Source organism: Eubalaena glacialis, chromosome 16, assembly GCF_028564815.1.
Source record: "Eubalaena glacialis isolate mEubGla1 chromosome 16, mEubGla1.1.hap2.+ XY, whole genome shotgun sequence".
NCBI classification, from domain to species: Eukaryota; Metazoa; Chordata; class Mammalia; order Artiodactyla; family Balaenidae; genus Eubalaena; species Eubalaena glacialis.
Window position 1 is genome coordinate 71,671,137 of NC_083731.1, and position 12,444 is coordinate 71,683,580.

Sequence of the window (12,444 nt, forward strand, 5' to 3'; positions counted from 1 at the left end):
TGGCTGACTGTGGATATAAACATCTCATCAATCATCACCTGGAGCCATAGAGAAAAGCAGTCAAGAAAGGAGAAAAGAGTAAAAAATAAACAGTAAAGTAGAAAGGATGAGAGGAAGGATCTGAGCGGATCAAGAGGCAGATGAGATGAGAAGCAGTGACAGATATTAGAAAAGGTGATGAGAACATTCCAACGAGAAAAAAAGAGATCACCTAAGTAGAGATCCTATATACCTCAGCAATGCCCTGGGACTAGCGTATGGCCAAGGTATGGCGTTTGATGGCTAGTCATCAACAAAGGATTTCATTAACCATTGTATTCCTTAAGAATGTAGGGAATAAGTACATTTTAAAAGGATTTCTGTAAAAAAGTGGGGGAAAAAAGCACTGCTATTTTTTAAAGGCAGCACAATTCATAATTTGAAATGAAGCCAGAACAAGGAGCCTGGGTACGTCGTCATTGTTTCTGAGGGGACAGTTCCTGGGGTTAGACTCCCCGTCCCAAGGACAACCCCTATCCCAAGTCCTCCCGTGGAAACCGCAAAAGGAAGCAGCCCTGACCGGCCCTCAGGCATTATTGCAGCGCCCCCAGTTGCTGGAGGTTCAAGGAAATCTCGGCCGCGTTCCCTTGTAAGTCTTCGGGCTGTTGCACAAATTAAGGTAATGGGTTTCCACGCGTTTTGACTGGGGAAGAGACCAAGAAACTAACCCTCACGTTTCCAGCTGAAGTAAATATCTAAATATCTTTGTTTGCTTAAGAGCTCCTGGGGTGTAAGCGTTTGGGATTGAAACCATCCAAGCCCACTTCAGTTGGCTTCCTATTCCTTGGGGGAGTGTCTTTAAAAGCACCTGCTGGCATTAAGTTTTGTGCTTCCTGAAAAAGGCAGACCCGGTGCGCCTCAGAGGGAGTCTTTTACAATCTGGACTGAGAAGTGTGTGAGCGGCCCCAGGAACGTCAGTTGGCTCCTCATTTCCCTAGTGTCGCTAGCAGCCTGACCGCGGCGGCGGCTGCGACGACCCAGGCGTAGCCGGACCTCAGGAGAGAGCCCGGAGCCCCGGGAGGGCGGTGGGAGCCCCGGGAGCGGCGACGGGGACGCTGACGCCCCGCACCGGCGGCTCCGCGGGCGCCTCGCGCTCTCGGTAAAGACCAGGAGGCGGCGGGCCAGGGCGCGGGGCGGGGACGCGGGGTCCGGGCCGGCCGGGGGCGCCGTCGGCTGGGCTCGCGCAGCCGCACTCGGCGCGCCGACTCCGGGCTCCTCCTCCCGGCTCCGTAGTAAGCATGGCGGCGGCGGCGTTCGTGGTCCCTCGGGTGAAACAGAAAGCGGGAGCTACGCGGAGAGGGAGCGAAGAGCGGGGCTGAGGCGGCACCGTCACTGCCGGGAAACCACCCCAACAGTCAGTGCGCCGGCGGCCGCGGCGGCCCCGAGAGCTGGCTCTGCCGCTGAAGTGGAGCGAGAACGATCAGGAACCCGAAGAAGAGGCGCCGGGGTAGCCGCCTTGCTCCGCCTCAGAGCGGCGTGACTCGGAGGTGAGAGCGCGGGCGCTCCCTTCGGGAAAGGTGTGGCAGACCGAGGCGTCCGGGTCCAGTCTTTCCCCCCCCCCCGGGGCAGGCGCCGCGGAAACCGTTAGGCTGGGTGTGAGGGGCCGGGGCGCCAAGCGGGGCTCGGGCCCGTCGAGGGGCCTGGCCCACCCGGTCTTGTGGGCGCGCGCTGGGCGGAGGGGAGTGGGCCGCGGGCGGGACCCGTCCACTCACGGGGCACCTGCTGGGCCGGAGTCTCGCCGGGAGGCGCTCGTGGGGGCGCGGCCGCGGCCCCGCCATCAGCCCGCGGAGGCGGCGCGGCGGCGCGGGCGGCCCTCCCTCCGCCCACCTGGCCCGCGGCCCGCGGCGAGCCGCGCCGCTGACGGCGGCGCTGGGGCGTGGATTGCGGAGCCCTCCGGAGCGGATCGCTGAGCGGCCGCGGCGCCTTAGGTGTTGGCCGCCGGGCAGCCGCCAAACTTGAACGCTCCTCTGAAGAGAGTTTCCCCCGCTCCTGCTGGGGTTAAAACCTCGAAAACCCGCCCTTGTGTATTTGATCCTGTTTGGCTGGTGCCAGTACCTGGCCGTTCCTCCAGCCGGCGGAGTTAACCACCTGTTCAGTCGGGGGGTGGACTCCGGGCTGCAGTCCTCGCCCAGTTTAACAGCCTGGATCTTTGAACTTCTGACACGGCTGTGGAAGGACGTCATGCGTTAGGTAAAGAAAATGAACACGTAATTTAGCCATAAAATCGGGGGCAGAACGGCGGCGGTTTTGATGAATGTAGTCGTTAGTCGTTCTTTTATTAAACTGTTAACGTTAAAAGCCTTGGGATAGTTTTCTGTGGGGGGAAGGGGGGTAATGGATAGTGGGGTGCTAGGAATCATAAATACGGGATTTTCTTTTGTGAAATTTCATGTAAGTTCCTTTGGACACCTTCGTGTCTGAGCATCTATTAACATATAATACCAGGCTGACAAGAGTTTTTTTTTTTTTTTTAACTGTATAATCCTCATGTATGTGTAGACTGTAGGCTCTTAAAACTGAGCGGCATAATTATTTTGCTTTTTCCCGTGGTCTGTGTTTTTAGCTCTTGGAAGCAAAATTGGTGTGTGTTCTTCTGTATTATAAGAATGAAATAACAAAAGTTGAACTGTTACTATAATGTTTTATCACCATGATAGTACCAGCGCCAGTGCTAAACATATGCCACCAGGAGTTGGAGCCATATGTTAGGCAGAAACTAATTGAGTTTTGTGGCTATGATCTTGTATTTGGATAAATATTTAGTTTTTGTGTATTTGCTAAATCTGTAGTTCTTGCCATCGTGTAAGTTTTTAAATCACCTAAAAATAGTCCAGAGAAATGAGTCCCCTGCCTGTTTGATATTTTCTTGGTTGGTTTGATTTTTCTGAAGTAATGAGATAAAGTGCCCACTGAGACAGATGGTGGACTTAAAACAGTGATAAAAAGGATTTTACACATCTTTGATAACATAGAACCTAAAATTTTGCTTTCAGCTTCTTAGCCCACTGATAATTGTTGCCATCACCACTTATACCAGTTATTGGGAAGAAGGGATGATGACTTGACAGGAAAAAGATTTTGTTAAAATTTTTATAAATAGTTTTATGTTTAAGAATTTTAGCACTATCACAAATTTTATGAAATTTTCTTCTTTCCCTTCATAGAACACCTCTCAGTTTTCTTGTGTAGGTTAACTGAAAATTTTTTATCTCAGGCTGGCTGCTTTTAACCACCTGTATGCTTCTGAATGAACTCCCCCTCTTTCTGTTTTGTCTGAACCCTCAAAAATCATTGACTGTTCAGGGAAAATAAACTTCTGGTTAACATTGGCTTCAGTGAAACATAATTATAAGGGTAATTTGCTTCTCCCACATTAATCATATGATTCGAAAAAACAGATTTGGTGTCATCTGTGTCATCACTTTCCCCCTTTGTATGAGTAACTGAAAACTGATTTATCATGCATTTAGTGATTACGTTTTAATTTTTAAAGTTCTACAGTATAATTTTGAGCATGTTTTATTACTAATTATGAAAAAATTTCTCCCTCTTTGACCAGCCAGGCAGAGGTCAGGATTGAGAGGTTATAAAACCCAGAAAAAAGAGAAGGGATGCATGATTAATAGTTTTCATCGTCTTTTGTAGCTTTACTTAGGTAAAGAGCATTTAATTTATAATTTGTTTTAGATTTATGGGTAATAGTTATGCCTGTTTAAAAATATTTGTATTTTTTTTTAATGTGCATACATCCAATGCTTGTGCATCTTCTATTTTGCCTATATTTTTAAGATACAATTTGATGAAGTAACCTAAAGGTTTTGTTTTCTTTTTCATGTTCTTGGTACATTTTTCTATGAAAATGAGTCTAGGTGATGTCTTTGAGCATGATGTAGCGATATGCATGTGATTTCTAATTTTATTAGCCAGGTAATCAAAAGATAAATAATTGGTTTTTTTCCCCTAGCAGTCTCTAGCAGACTTCAAATAAATTCACAATATTGTAAATCCAAAGGTTTAGAATACTATGTATGCAATTCCATTGAGTCTTTTAGTGCTTCTTTTTATCACATTGCAAAAAGAAAAAGAAAAATGGCCCATATGGATATCAGTGTCGAGCTGCTTGCTGGAAAGGAATTAATGACCAGTAGTGTTGAAAGGCAACTTTTTTTTTTACCTGTATTGGGAGCTTTTATAATTTTCTTAATATTTTGGTCTCATTTTATTTCAGAGTGTTATGCTGTGGTCTCTTTAACCCTTGATCTTTATCTCTATCCTCCCACTATTGTAGTTTTGCTTATCTTTCACATATACTTTCTAAGTTTGAGTTGTAGCCTATGGTCTTCCATCAAGTTCCTTTGTAGGTGTCTTTCTTTGATATTTCCAATCACTTATCACCCATTACCGGTCCTCAGGCTGTTTTTTCTCCAAGGTAGAGAGATGCGCTTGGGAGATGACATGTGCTCAGAGGATGATGAGCTACTATTAGAGCGGGAATACAAAAGCAATAAGGTGTGTTTCTTTACTTCAAGTAGTCTACAGACTAGTTGGGGATACTAGACTAACACACAAGAAATCATTAGCAAAAATATAAGATGGCATTATTAAATTGTGTGGCAAGGACTGTAATTTAAAGGAAAGTGAGGCCACTGAGGGCTAGAATGATCCTGGAAGGCATTCAAAGGAAGTCAGACTTGAAGCTTAGGAAGGATTTAGATATCTAGCAAAAGGAAAGACATTCCAAAAAAGATTGACAGCCAGAGCTGGAAGTAATAGCAAGGAGACCAGTCTGAGAGTGTATAAGGATAAGTATCAGGAGGAAGAAGGAAAGAAGTTTATAAAGTCAAGATTTTGGCTAAGCCCCACAGCATGGTCAAGAGAGTAATAGGCAGGGCTTGACAAGTTTGGCCGTATCGTTATGAACCCATCACTGAAAGAATGCTACATCTACTAAGTTATTTATATTAATAACTTAAGCTTTATGTATGAGGAATAGCTTATATGTTTTATATGTGTGTGTTTCTTACAGTTTAGATCAGGGATCAGCAGACTTTTTCTGTAGAGTGCCAGATAATATTTTAGGCCTTGTGGGCCACTTACTGTCTCTGTTGAATATCCTTTTTTGTTTGTTTTTTTTTTACAATCGCAGGATTTGGCCAGTGAGCCTGGTTTGCTGACTCTTGGCTAATAATTGGCTAGGTAATTGTCCATATAGCACATAATGTGAGCTGCCTTACATCATTTGTTTACATGGTTGTTTTGTGTTTTTTTATGACTATCATTTATGTTTTTTTCCCCTATATTATAGTAAGAATTAAGAGAACATGCAGAAATTAGTATTGTAATTGTTCTTCTGTGGCCAGACTTCTAGTAACTGCCTAGACTGAGTCTCAGAACTCGGACATAAAAGAAGAAAAGCCTTTGAGCTAGGCCTTAGAGCAGTGAAAATAGCTACACCATGGAATTTATAATCTGTATAAGGTTAAGTATATCAACTGCCTTTTCAGGTTGTACGTATTTTAAACTTCAACTGGCATTTTAGAAGCCTTGCCTAGGATGCTGGTGGCCTATAAGTGACAACTGGGGAGCAAGCAGTAGGAAACCTTGTTTTTAAAAGTAGTCTAGGATGAGTTAGTGCAGAGACAAACAGTTGGACATCCCTCAATAACTCCAAAGAGTCACTGTGTTATAGAATAGTCTAATAATTGATATTTACATTGATGAGCTTGAGTCATCAAGAAAAGATTGTATCATGTTTAGATTAAGGCAGAGAAAAAAGACCTAGAAATCTCTTTTTAAATATTTTCATTATGACTATTTAAAGATAAGTTACAGTGATTTAAAGGATAAGTATCAGTTATTTTGAAAATTCATTTACATGAAATATCTCTTTGAAGTTGCTAAATTTATAGGTGTGTATTTCTAAAGCAATTCTATTTCCTTCACATTGTGTTTCATGTACCATTACCAGGTAAATAGTGGTGCCTCAGGTTATGGTTGCATGAATAAATTCTCTAGGGTTACTCTATATTTTGTATTATCAAGAAAGTAAGAATATAGCATAAGAGCAATCTTTGATTCAACAGGCATTAGTAAATACATTCTGTATATCAGAGATAGTATTAGGTGCTGGGAAAAGTAAAGATGTATATGACGGAGAGCTGTCTGGATAAAATCAGTAGTGTTTCTTTTTTTCCTCTTAAAAACATTAAAAGCAAACAAACCAACAAAACCCCAAAACTTAAGTTAACTTTTGTCCTTTTGCCTATACTAACATTTTCCATACTTTTTAAATGTATGCACTGTCTTAAGTTTTAAGGCAGTACAAACCTTTTGAACTAAATTTCAGCCTTCATGGATTGCTACCCAATAAAAGTTTGGCTTTTTAAATTTTGCTTTAAGAAGAAATTAACAATTCACTCTCCCACCCCCACTTTTGTCAGTACTTGAAACAGCTTCATTATTCCAGCTGTTTCCGTTTCCTAGATAGGAGATAAAGTACCTTGGATCTTAGTTCCAACTTCACCCTTGTTAGCTGTATGATCTCAGATTCGTTTTTTTCAATCTTAGGTTCCCAATTCTTAAAATGGAGAATAATGTCTATCCTGACTTCCCCACAGAAATATTGTGAGCAACCAAAGAGATGTTGGAAACCATGACAATATTAAAGTGCCATATGTGTTTACATTAATGCTACTACATTGGAAGCAGTGCAGTCTTTTTTAAGTAAGACCAGAAATCATGAGTTCAAGTTTTATCCTCCAAAGTTCTGTAAATATAGTATTCCAATAAACATTTAGTTTACTCAAAAGTTTTAACTGCCTTCTTGGCAAAGAGAATGCACATTTTAAAAGCTTTCTTTCCATTCTTATTAATCTTTCAGTGTGGTCGGTATCCAGTGCCTCTGTTCTTCTTTGCAAGAGAATACTGATCTTCATTCCAAGGAAATTGAGCTAGTCTTTCCACAGTGGGATAAAAATATGCAAAAGTGAATTCCTTATAGTTTTCTTTTTTTCAAGTAGAAGACTATTTATCTATAGTAATAAGATCCACTTGAACTCTTACTGGAAACTTGATTATTTTTTTAAAATCCAATATAGACTTGCCAGATATGTGGTGGTACTTTCATTTTACAGATGAAACTATTACTTCTGATTGACTTTCATCTCTCTTCCTCCCTCACTTCTTGAGATTGCTTATGTGCTAATTGTTAGAAAGACAAAGTAAGTATGATGTGTACTTTGACATAAACCTTGGTATAAAGGTTATCTAAATTTGATAAATTAGGTTGTGTTAATCAGCCTCTATCAGAAGTGTCTGAAAGTTACTGTTTTCTGTTTTCCTTCTTCAGAATCCATATTTTAATATATATTTGAACAGAATAATTTAAACAATTTAAGTGATTTCTTAGTGAAATCCAATTCCCCAGTAAGGAGAAAAAAAATCTTCCTGCTTCTCTGGGGGTTCTAAACAGATGTTTAAGTACATTTTAAAGCACAGTTAAGACTTTTCTTTAAAAAGTAATTATATGCTTTCTTTTGCAGAAATAGATGTTATATACAACAACTATGTACTTATGTTGAGATCTAGCTTGAAGGAGTAGTCATTTCATTTACTTCAAAATCAGTTTCTCTTAAGATTGGCTTAAATAAAAATAAAAGTGAAAACATAATTTATAATTTGTGATTTCATTATGTTTACATTTTCTAGATTTTTTTGGTTTGCTTGTGACAGCCATTCTTTTTTGTTTTCCAAAGATGTTTTATTTTATTTTTTTTAACTTTTATTTTATATTGGAGTATAGTTGATTAACAATGTTGTATTAATTTCAGGTGTACAGCAGAGTGATTCAGTTATACATATACATGTATCTACTCTTTTTCAAATTCTTTTCCCATTTAGGTTATTACAGAGTATTGAGCAGAGTTCCCTGTGCTATACATTGGTCCTTGTTGGTTATCTATTTTAAATATAGCAGTGTGTACATGTCAACCCCAAACTCCCAGTCTATCCCTCCCCCCTGCCCTTCCCCCCCGGTAACCCTAAGTTCATTCTCTAAGACTGTGAGTCTTTTTCCTGACAGCCATTCTCAGTTACAGTTTCATTCTTAAGACTTGATTTTTTTCTATGTAGTATTTTCATTTGCAATATATACTTTTTCCTTACATTTTAGTTAATGAAATATACTTTTGTTTCTTCCATGTTAGGACTAGCTATTTCCAATACTTTAGATTAGTAGATAAATCATTATTCCTCAAATGCCATACATAGTATGCTAGCAATTTTATTTTTTTGTCGATTACTTGAACCTGACCAAAACTGGTCTAATATGTGTGATAGAGGAGACTTTGGATAAAATGTACAGGCAACTGTTCCTTTAGTTCATCTTCAGGCTGCTTCCAGACTAATATATATATATTTTTAAAATATTTATTTATTTATTTTATTTTTGGCTGTGTTGGGTCTTCTGTGCGAGTTGGGTTTCTGTGCGAGGGCTTTCTCTAGTTGCGGCGAGTGGGGGCCACTCTTCATCACGGTGCGCGGGCCTCTCACTGTCGCGGCCTCTCTTGTTGCGGAGCACAGGCTCCAGACGCGCAGGCTCAGTAGCTGTGGCTCACGGGCCTAGTTGCTCCGCAGCATGTGGGATCTTCCCAGACTAGGGCTCGAACCCGTGTCCCCCGCATTGGCAGGCAGATTCTCAACCACTGCACCACCAGGGAAGCCCCCTTACCAATATTTTAAAAATATGAATTTATTCAAATCATTGCTCAGTTTTAGAAGTTAAAACCACACTACAATTCCTGCTGCATCAATTATAATATCTTCTATCTCTATTTTAGAGTTTATACTCTGTTGGTATCCTGTGACTATATTTCCCACCACTTCCCAACTTTGTCGTATAAAGAGCATATGTTTTACATTAGGCAGATAAAGGTTTGTTTGTTGGCTTCTTCCCTTACTGGCTGTATATAAACTTGAGCACATTGCTTTTACCTCAAGGAGCCTTACTTTCTTCACTTTAAAGAAGGGTAATATAGGATCTATCTCCTAGAATTAGCTGCTATAGGGATTAAAAGAAAGAGCCCATTTAACATGGCAAGTAAAATACTTGCCATAGGATATTTACATCTAGAACTTTGAGAGACATTTCTAATCATTGTTACCCAGGTATCTAAATTCTTCCTTTCACCATTCATTTATTTATTCATCTATCATTTGTTAAAAACCTTAAATGTCGTAGATACTTAGAATATGAATGTCACAAAAATGTATGTCATATTCCTTTTCCTCTAGCAATTCACACACTACGATGAGCGATAAAGACATGTAAACAAATACATATTTTAAAATAATTAAAAGTAAATAAAATACCTCTTGTCTTTCATCCCTTGTGTGAATCCTTCCTGTAGTTTAGTACTGAACTGCCACAGGTTTCCATAATATGCTCATAATATCATGACTGTGTATATAACATACTGTAGCATATATATGTTTTTACTTGCCTGTCTCATCTATTTGACTATGAACTCCTCGATTTTGAACAATACTTCTCGGGTCGGCAGGGTTTTTTTTGTTTGTTTGTTTTTTTCTGTAAAGGAGCAGATAGCAAATATTTTAGGCTTAGTGGCCATATGGACTCTGTTGCAACTACTTAACTGTGGTGTAGGAGCATAAAAATAACCATAGATAATTATAAACAGTGGGTATAACTGTGTTCCAATAAAACTTTATTTATAAAAGCAGGCAGGAGGCCAGATTCAGTGCATGGGTCTTAGTTTGCTGACCCCTGCAATGCCGCATACCTTACGGCTGGCAAATATGAGGCACTCAGTAAATGATAATAATTAACATATATTAAATGCTTTCTATGTTCTGTGTACTATTCTAAACAACTTTTCATGTATCAGTTTACTTAATCCTTAAAACAACTCTCTGAGGTAGCTATTATTGTCATCATTTTAAAGATGAGGAAACTGAAGCACAGAGAAGTTAAATAACACACCTAAAATCATACAACTAGTTAGTGAAAGATTTGGGATTTGAACCCAGGCATTCTGACTCCAGAGCCTGGCTTTGAATTATTAAATCATACCAGTTCTGATACGTTGAATCCCAGGAGTATAATATTGATTCAGCATTAGGAAGCATATTAATGTAATTCACTATACTAATAGGTTAAAGGGGAAAACTATGTTTATATCTCTTTGGTGCTAAAAAAAATAAATCATTTTCTAAAATTCAGTTATCCCTGACAACTCTTCATCAACAAGAAATAATCTTATAAAGGGTCTCTACCAGAAACCTGTATTAAATGTCATAATGAAATATTAGAAGTACTTTCATTAAAAGATAGGAACATTGGTCAAAGTCTTAGCCAGTGCATTAAGAAACAAGAAAAATAATTAACCTCGAAATAATGGGGATGGGGAGTGAGGTGGAATATATCACTGTTACTAGTTGCAGTTGATATGATTATCTACTTAGACAAGACAGGCAACAGAAAATGATTTGAGTCAAAAAGAGATTTCAGTAAGCCCACTGGCTATGAGATAAATTTAGACGATTCATTAGCTTTCTTATCCACTAGCAATAACCAACTATGAAAAACAGTAAGAAAAGTAGAAGCCTAAATTATAAAATACTTGAGAAATTTTAAAAATATGCAGCACCATCTGAAGAAAACTACAAGAAATCTGAATGGATGGAGGAATAGTATATTCCTGAATGTGAGAACTTAATACTATAAAATTGGCAGTTCTCACCAAATTAATACAGTCAGTGTAATCCTGATTAGAAATCCAACAGGATTTTTAAAATGGAATTTGACAAACTGATGTTTCAAGTTTTGAGAAGGAAAAATGCACAAGAATGGCCAGATGAATTTCAAAAAGAAGCATAACAAAGGGGAACTTACCCATCAAAGATTAAAACATACTGTACAATTATAATTATTAAAATAATAAGAATTTGGAGTAGGAATGAGCATGTTGATCAAAGGAACAGAATAAGGAATTCAGGAGGAGCTCCATGGTTACAGAAGAATTTATTGTATGATTAACAAGTGAGTAATGGAAGAGCTAGTCTATAAATGATGGGGGCTGTCCAGTTGAGGTAAAGATAATTAGGTACTCACTTTGTGGCACTCTCAAAACTAAGTTCCAGTTGGACTAAATATAAGTAAAAAAATAAAATGGCAAAAATTTTGGAAGAAGTGAATTAAACAAAGGTGTCAGGGTGGTGAAAGCCTTTTCAAAGAAGACGTCAAACTTAGATGACGTTTAAAAAGGCAAGCAATAGACTGGGATAAAATATTTGACATGTAGTAGACAAAGTTAATATTCAGAGTATATAAGGTGTGCCTACAAATTAACCAAGTCAACCTGGTAGAAAACGAGAAAGAATGTACGGAAATTCATAGAAGTAGAAATATAACCTATAAAGTTTTGAAGAGATGCTCAAACACACCAGTAGTAAGAGATTGAAAACATCGAGATATGATTTTTTTTTTTAATCTTTGCTAATAAAATTGGCAAAAATTGGAAAACCTTAGTAGGTGTCAAATTGGGAAGTAGGCACTCATAAACTATTGAACAAAGTATAAACAGCTTCATCTTTTTAGGGTAAAAGTTTAGCTGTATCTGTCAAATTTTTTTTTAATTAATTTATTTTTGGCTGCGTTGGGTCCTTGCGGCTGCGCGCGGGCTTTCTCTAGTTGCTGAGAGCAGGGGCTACTCTTGGTTGCAGTGCATGGGCTTCTCATTGCAGTGGCTTCTCTTGTTGCAGAGCACCTCTAGGCGCGTGGGCTTCAGTAGTTGTGGCTCGCGGGCTGTAGAGCACAGGCTCAGTAGTTGTGGCACACGGCCTTAGTTGCTCCGTGGCATGTGGGATCTTCCTGGACCAGGGCTCGAACCCGTGTCCTCTGCATTGGCAGGCGGATTCTTAACCACTGTGCCACCAGGGAAGTCCCTGTTTCTGTCAATTTTGAAAATGCATACTTCTAAGCCAAAAGTTTCATTTCTGTGTATCTGTAATACAGAAATACTATCATAGGGTCATAGAGAATATTACATGATTGTTCTTTGCGGAGGGAGAAATATATGAAGAAAAATGAAAGCATTTTGTGTTCATCATTAGAATAAATTATAGTATGCCCTCATAGTAGAATATTAGACAGTCATGAAAAAGAATGAAATAGCTACAGATGTACTTCCTTAGGAAACTCATAAGATATTTTACATGAAAAAACAAGACACTGACCAGTACATGCAATTTTATTTAAACCACTCCCCTAAACCTCATACATACATAAGTGCAGAGGAAAACGTCTGAAAGGGTACATTCCACAGTGGTTGCTCTGGAAATGGGAGTTGGAATGGGGCAGGAGTTAAAAATAATGTCTGTACATAT

General features: G+C 39.4%; 1 protein-coding gene across 4 annotated transcripts in view; it reads left to right on the plus strand.

Moving 5' to 3' along the window:
- The first annotated feature begins 1,276 nt into the window (after positions 1–1,276).
- Positions 1,277–12,444, plus strand: part of FNDC3A (fibronectin type III domain containing 3A) — a 201,401-nt gene continuing 190,233 nt past the window's right edge. For all 4 annotated transcript variants that reach the window (XM_061170691.1, XM_061170692.1, XM_061170693.1 and 1 more), the window contains exon 1: positions 1,277–1,526. The gene's annotated coding sequence lies outside the window, so the exon portion shown is untranslated. The remainder of the gene's footprint in view (positions 1,527–12,444) is intronic.